The sequence below is a fragment of the Podarcis gaigeae genome (assembly GCF_964106915.1).
Source record: "Podarcis gaigeae genome assembly, chromosome: 2".
Lineage (NCBI taxonomy): Eukaryota > Metazoa > Chordata > Lepidosauria > Squamata > Lacertidae > Podarcis > Podarcis gaigeae.
This window is the reverse complement of record NC_139679.1, coordinates 94,961,215-94,967,686: the sequence shown is the minus strand read 5'-3', so window position 1 is coordinate 94,967,686 and position 6,472 is coordinate 94,961,215. Positions and strand designations below refer to the sequence as shown.

General features: G+C 40.9%; 1 long non-coding RNA gene across 1 annotated transcript; it reads right to left on the bottom strand.

The window, feature by feature from the left end:
* Window positions 1-757: 757 nt before the first annotated feature.
* Window positions 758-1,551, bottom strand: LOC310835694. The gene is made up of 2 exons (XR_014559731.1): window positions 1,439-1,551; window positions 758-896 (listed from the first exon to the last, which is right to left on the bottom strand). It is a non-coding gene; the product is annotated as an uncharacterized lncRNA (long non-coding RNA).
* Window positions 1,552-6,472: the final 4,921 nt, after the last annotated feature.

Below are 6,472 nucleotides of genomic sequence, written 5' to 3'. Positions count from 1 at the left end.
AATGCAAATTTCAGTTAAAGTACAGAACTGGCTTGTGTGCCTCCAGATGTCAAAGTTCTGCTCACTTGAAAATGTGGGTCATATATTCTTCTAGAGCAGCCTTTCTCAATCTGGGTCCCTTCAGATGTTTTGGACTGGCATGCCCAATTGTCAGGGAAGATGGGACTTGTAGTCCAACAACATGTGCAGGGAATACAGCCAGAAGGGATATTTACAGAACAATATGCCTAACTTTAGTCCATAACTTCATAAAGCTCAAATTTAAAAGAACGTTCCCTGAGCATCTACTTTGGTTCCTGAAGCATGAGATGAGTGATGATTTTGTGCCAATATTATGAAACTGCTTTCCAATGCCCTGGAAAAGAAAGCATGTATAACAAGCAAAGTACTTTGGACACATCTCTAGAGTCCTTAATACTTCCCTTGAAGAGGCCGAATAATGATAAACTAGCTTATTTAAAGTGGTGTGTGGAGGACTTGCAAGACAGCATTAATGATTGATTTGGTGTTAAGTTAAGCTGGCCCATGTTTCCTCTAGGCAGAACAAGTATTCATGGTAAATAAGCTAAATAAGCTTTTTATACGCCCCCTTTAATGTCATATTAGTCATTCTGCAGGCGAAAGTCACAGAATATTCCCTCCCCCTCCTCCAACCTGCATCCTCTGAAATCTGCTTTGGGTGTACCCCCAACCACCAAGAGTGTATGGGGGGGGGGAGAGGGTTAGGAGACACAAAGACAAAGAAGAGCCAGGGATGTGCAAACAGAACCTTGTTCAGCTCATGCAACGACTTTGTTATATTCAACCCATGCACTTGGAAATTGTGATTGGCCATTGTTTAATCAGTTTTCTGGACAGAAAACACTTCTGGTCTGTCTCATTGATGCTGTAGTTTCCTGTAGAAAAACAGAGACTTAGTGAAAAACACAGTAGTCCCCCAAGGACAGTTCCCACATGGGTAATACAGTATTGAAGAATATTATACCTGACAAGCTCAAGATCATTGGATACAAGTTTCTGTTTGATTGTAATTGCTTTTAGAATGTTTTACACTATAGTGTGTGTGTGTGTGTGTGTGTGTGTGTGTGTGTGTGTGTGTTGGTTTTAGAAAGTTCTGAACTGTTTTAGAATTTGCTTTCTTTTTGGTTTTAAATTATATTATCTGTTTTCCACTCTGGGCTTCTTGAGGAGGAAGAAAAGGATATAAATTCAATTGATCAAATGCCAGAAATGGTAGCTTCAGCCTAAAGTGACCTGCATTTGACTAATCTTAATAATGTTAAATAGTGCTTTTTATTCACTTTCCTGTCAAAAGGGCATTATTTTCAAATCATTTCCTCAACAACAACAAGGATTGCCTAATGTGGTTTGGTACCTTTGCTATCTCTCACACCCCTTTTCAGATATGGATTTACTATCATTGCTAGGATTCACTTACCACACACTCACACATGCCTGAAACAGCTGCTGAAGAACTGACAGAACCAAACTTATACAGCGTTGCAGTGAATATTTGCTATTTGATGTTAGCCGCCCTGAGCCTGGTCTCAGCCGGGGAGGGTGGGATACAAATAAAAGTTGTTGTTGTTGTTGTTGTTATTATTATTATTATTATTATTATTATTATTTGCAGTAGCAGGAGTAACGGTAGTAGTAGTAGTAATACCTATAGTTATCAAGGCTATGCTCAGCCTCCACATTTGGAGACAACAATCCTTCTGGATGCCAGTTGCTGGAAACTTAGAGAAGGGAAGAGTATTATTGTCCTGCTTGCTGGTTTCCCACAGGCTTCTGGTCAGCCACTGTGAGAGCAGAATGTTGGGTGAGATGGGCCATTGGCTTGATCCAGCATGCTCTTCTTACATTCTTATGTTCTTAATATGAAATAGCCATGTTTTCTGATAATCAGTATTTGGTATGGAGACCATACCATGGGGACTAGTGAGCTTTGTAAGGCCACAGTGTATACTACTGATGGTAAAAAATGTTGTAAAGTAAAGTTAGTGACTCACATTTGCCAGTGGGTGGAGCTTAGCAGGCTCCCAGAAGCCTTCTCTTCCCTCCTCCTCCTTCTCCTCCTCTCTCTCTCTCTCTGCTATTTCTTTGAAGAAAAGGGCCATGTGGAACAGCTCCCATCTTGAAGGGAAACCATATGTATAAAATTTATCTAAAGGGAGATTTTTACCACTTGCATCTTAGCTAACACAAAGACTGCATGGTTCTTTTGTAAGGAAACCAAATGCTTTTCTTTTTATAGTCATTTGGAACCTTTTCCTCTTCTTCTTTTTGCTAATGGATGGAGACTTTTTTGTTGTATCTCCTGAAACTGTAAAATCTTCACTTGTTTGCGAAGCTAGGTTTTATTCTAGGCTTTTTCTGGGGGTGGGGTGGGGTGGAACCATCTAACCAAGTTTAATGTCCTTGGAACAATCACCACTGTACTAACTCTGCTACATGAGAGTAAAGAATCTCTCTTCCAAAGCTCTCTTGCCTATGAAAAAACACATTCAGCATTTTTAACTCAGGACTGTTGCAGTACATTGATAAATAAACTATGGATACTGCTTCATACACAAATGAACAATTCCTGTCATGTCAACCATTTTGGGTTAGATAATATGTTTTGTGATAGCTAGACCTGAACTCTCTCCGTCTGGACAAAGAGGAGATAAATTCATAAAGGAAACTCTCCCTAACTGACCTGGGTGGTAAAAAAAAAAATTGCTGGGAGAAAAGTAATATCAAGTTCAGCTGTCCATTATATTTGGACAGTGATTTATGATTGATGATTCCCAGCTCGAGATAAGAACATGATTCTTTGTTTGTTGTACATGACAAATCCGATAGCGTGTATGAAAGATACAAATGTTTAAGGCTATCTTTGCTATATTATTATCTGACAGCCCTGAGTCTACCAAGCAAGCATATTAATGAAACAAACCTCAGCCCTTGTAGTTAATTTTTATTCCTGAGCAGCTGGAGGATTTTCATTGCTTCCCTACATTTGCTAAAGACAGGTATTAAAAGGTTTGACCTCAGCTGCTAATATCAATTAGAATTATAAAACACAAGATATAGAAACACATCTAAGCGATAAGAAATCAGAGAACCCTCCCAAGCCATACACACACACTGCCCAAGTCAAAGACACCAAGACAAAATTGATCTACAAAGCAAGGCAACCAGTTGACAAACTGCAGGGGAGCATAGCAGTTGTAATGGAACACTTGAATCCCCCAAGAAGCAATTCAGAATAGTCTCCAAAAATGGAACTTCAAAAATATGGGTTTTATAACAACAGAGTTACTTGTCTTCTACCTGGAGTTCATTCCCCACCTCCTGACTGCTTCTGATTTTCCCCACTCCATTCTCATTGAAATAATCCCCCCTCCCCATTATTCAGACTTATATACTGAGATGGAAAAGTTTGGGGTATGTGGCAAAGATCTGATCCCTTTGGGTGGGAAAAAGATTAGGTTAACAGAAATTTTTTACTATGCTATAGATATAAATGAATGAGAAAGTGGCTTCAAAGTGATTCTCTCATGTTAAAAGTAATTGTGAGCATTAGGCTTCACACAGAGGTGAGCAATGCAAAGTTCGAAGAACAGTTTTGTGTTCATTTTGTGTAGGGCTGCCATATGTCTCTATTTTCCTGGACATTATTGGGATTCCAAAGGCGGAATTGACATCCGGGGAGAATTTCCAAAGGGCGGTGCTTTGTCCTGGATCTTAGGCAAGTCGATTGAAAAATCACAGGGGATTTTTGGTGTTTTTGTAAAAAAAAAAAAAAAAAAAGCACAACAACTTTGGGGCATGGCTTAAAAAATGCTCAACAACATTTGGGGTGTCCTGGTTTTATGGCAACCCTAAGATTGTGCATTGTTTTGTGTATTTAAAGGTTTGCCTTTAAATGCAGACCGATTTGATTTCCCCCCTCCATCTCTAGTTTCAGCTACATCATGCAGAAAGTGGCCCACTTCTGTCTACTACGGCTAGGTTTCCCTGGTATGAAAAAATGAAGCAATGTAATTGCGGTGAATATTGAGTTCAACAACTTCATATAATCCCTCTTTAGAAGTTTCCCTTTAGAGGGAAGGACTGTGGTGCAGTGGCAGAGCATGTGCTTTGTGAGGAAAAGGTCCCAGGTTCAATTCTCTAGCCAGGGCTAGGAAAGACTCCCGTCTGAAACCTTGGAGAGCTGCTGCCAGTCACTGTGGATGGACTGAGCTAGCTGGACTCAGCAGCATGCACAACCTCCTATATATGGGGCAAATGCATGTAGGAGTACATGCAAGGGGAGCATGGCCATGCCTCTTTGACCCATCCAGATATCTCTGTGCAAAGGACAGCCTGCAGTTTGAAAAAGAGAGAGGGTTTGGTTTGGGGCTCAGAAATGTTAGTAGCATATTAAGGTGTTGCCTGCATCCCCAGAGATCTGATGTGGGTGCAGAGTATCCTGGCTTTGCTGAAAATATGACCTATAACAGGAAAGACACCTGCAATTACAAGCAGTTCCTTATAGAATATCTGATCAGCTGTGTTGAAGTGTTAAAGCTTAGGCCACAGCTTAGGGGGGAGGGGCCATGGCTCAGTGATAGAGCATTTGCTTTCCATGCAGAAGGTCCCAAGTTCAATCCTAGCATCTGGGAACTTGCATCACATTTTTTGCAAGCAATAGATTTATAATAGTTAAGATGATTATCATCACTTGAACTAGACCTATCAAGTAGGGCAGATTAAGTGACCTGGGGTTTCCATGCCTGGCCTGGTTGTTGAATGCACACATATGTGATTAACTCCTATAGCGATGTCAAATATGAACTCTGATCTTAGGATACCACAGTATGGGATGGTATTATTTGAAGTTGGTAGAGTCTACCTTTTAATGTGGTCTGCCGGGTAAAAAAGTATCAACAGTCAAGATGTCTTGTTTACTGTTTTGAAATGCTGGTCCTAAATTCTAGAAATCATTTAACTAGTGAATTTTACAGCAAGATATAGGGCCATTCCTCTGCAATAACAATGTCCTGTTGGGTGATGAGGGGACATTTGTGAAAGCTGGCTCTTCACTCCCATTGCTTTATCTATGAAGCCTTTGACATGTTTCTTCACTGTGGACAAGGCCTGGAGAAATCAACCACTGCTAGTAAAATAAATGCAATGATTTTTCTGCTTTTCTAATCGTCTGCTTTTGCCAGGAAACCTTAAGAAGCAACAGTTGCTCCATGTTCGCTCAAACTGGCATCAAGTTCCGTGTCTGAAATGGAAACTGCAGTTAACAGTTATTCTATTTCAGGTTCCACTGCAGACATTTCATGCTAATTTAGAAACAAACTTTGCTGGCCCATTTACTTTGTAGATTTACTTGTAAATGGTCCCACTGTGCTTTGCAATGTACCCAGGGCAAACCCTATGAACTCTTTTCCTATTGATTAAACTGATTGTGCTCAGCTTAAATCTCTGTTCACGCCTTTGCAAGCACACTCTGGTTCCCTTTCCTGTTTGCAGCAACTTCTCCATCATGTTGAATTCTGTACGTGGAACCTTTACTAACCTCCACTAAAAACTCCACACACCCTTCTCCCCCTCTATTCCCAGTAGTGCTGTCCTTTTCTTGAAATTTGTTTTCCTGTCAACTGTGAGTAGACGACTACTGGTTTGGAAATGCCTTTGTGCACCGAGGCCTCATTCTAGTTAATGTACCATATGGCCCAAATTAAATTAACTTTAGATGCATCAACTCAAAGTTTTTATACCACCACAGAAGGTTTTTCTGTTTTGTTTTAAAATGCCTTTTTACTATTCTATTGTTTCTCCTGGCAATTTGGACATAAGTGCAGATAGAAAATGTACCTGCACAATTTCTCTCTCTCTCCCTCCCTCTCTCCCTCTTCACTAGAGGACAAGGAAAACCATTTGGTGATAGTGGTCAAAATATATGTGTGTAGAGGTCCCCAAGCCACCCCAAATAACTCACACATCACACAGAAATTTTGTTTAAGGTTTTTGGCATAATTTTGGCCACAACTTTATTAAAATACAAAAATGTGAGTGGTTGCTTAGGCATTGGTTGCGACTATCTGCCCCCGGTGGGGACAGAGTGACATTTCGCAAGCCTGTGAAAGTCAGAAAAGGGGAATACATTTTGGGGATAGCGACGGAGCAGGGAACCTGCCCTCAGCCTTCCCCAAATGCAACCAGGGGCTCTTGCATGGCCCTAGCCCCTTGACAGGGTTCGGACAAAAGCAATGGTGAGCCCCTGTATTCCTTTAGCGGAATACCCTTGCAGCAGCAGCATTAGAGGGGCAGGCACAGCTAATCCATGCCCCTCAACTAGCCAAACCAAAAACCAATGCCTAACCGCAACCTTACAAGTTGTGACGATTTGCTATGCAATAGGCAAAATATTGCCTCCCTGCTTATTTAACTTATATACAGAATTCATCATGCGAAAGGCTGGGCTGGATGA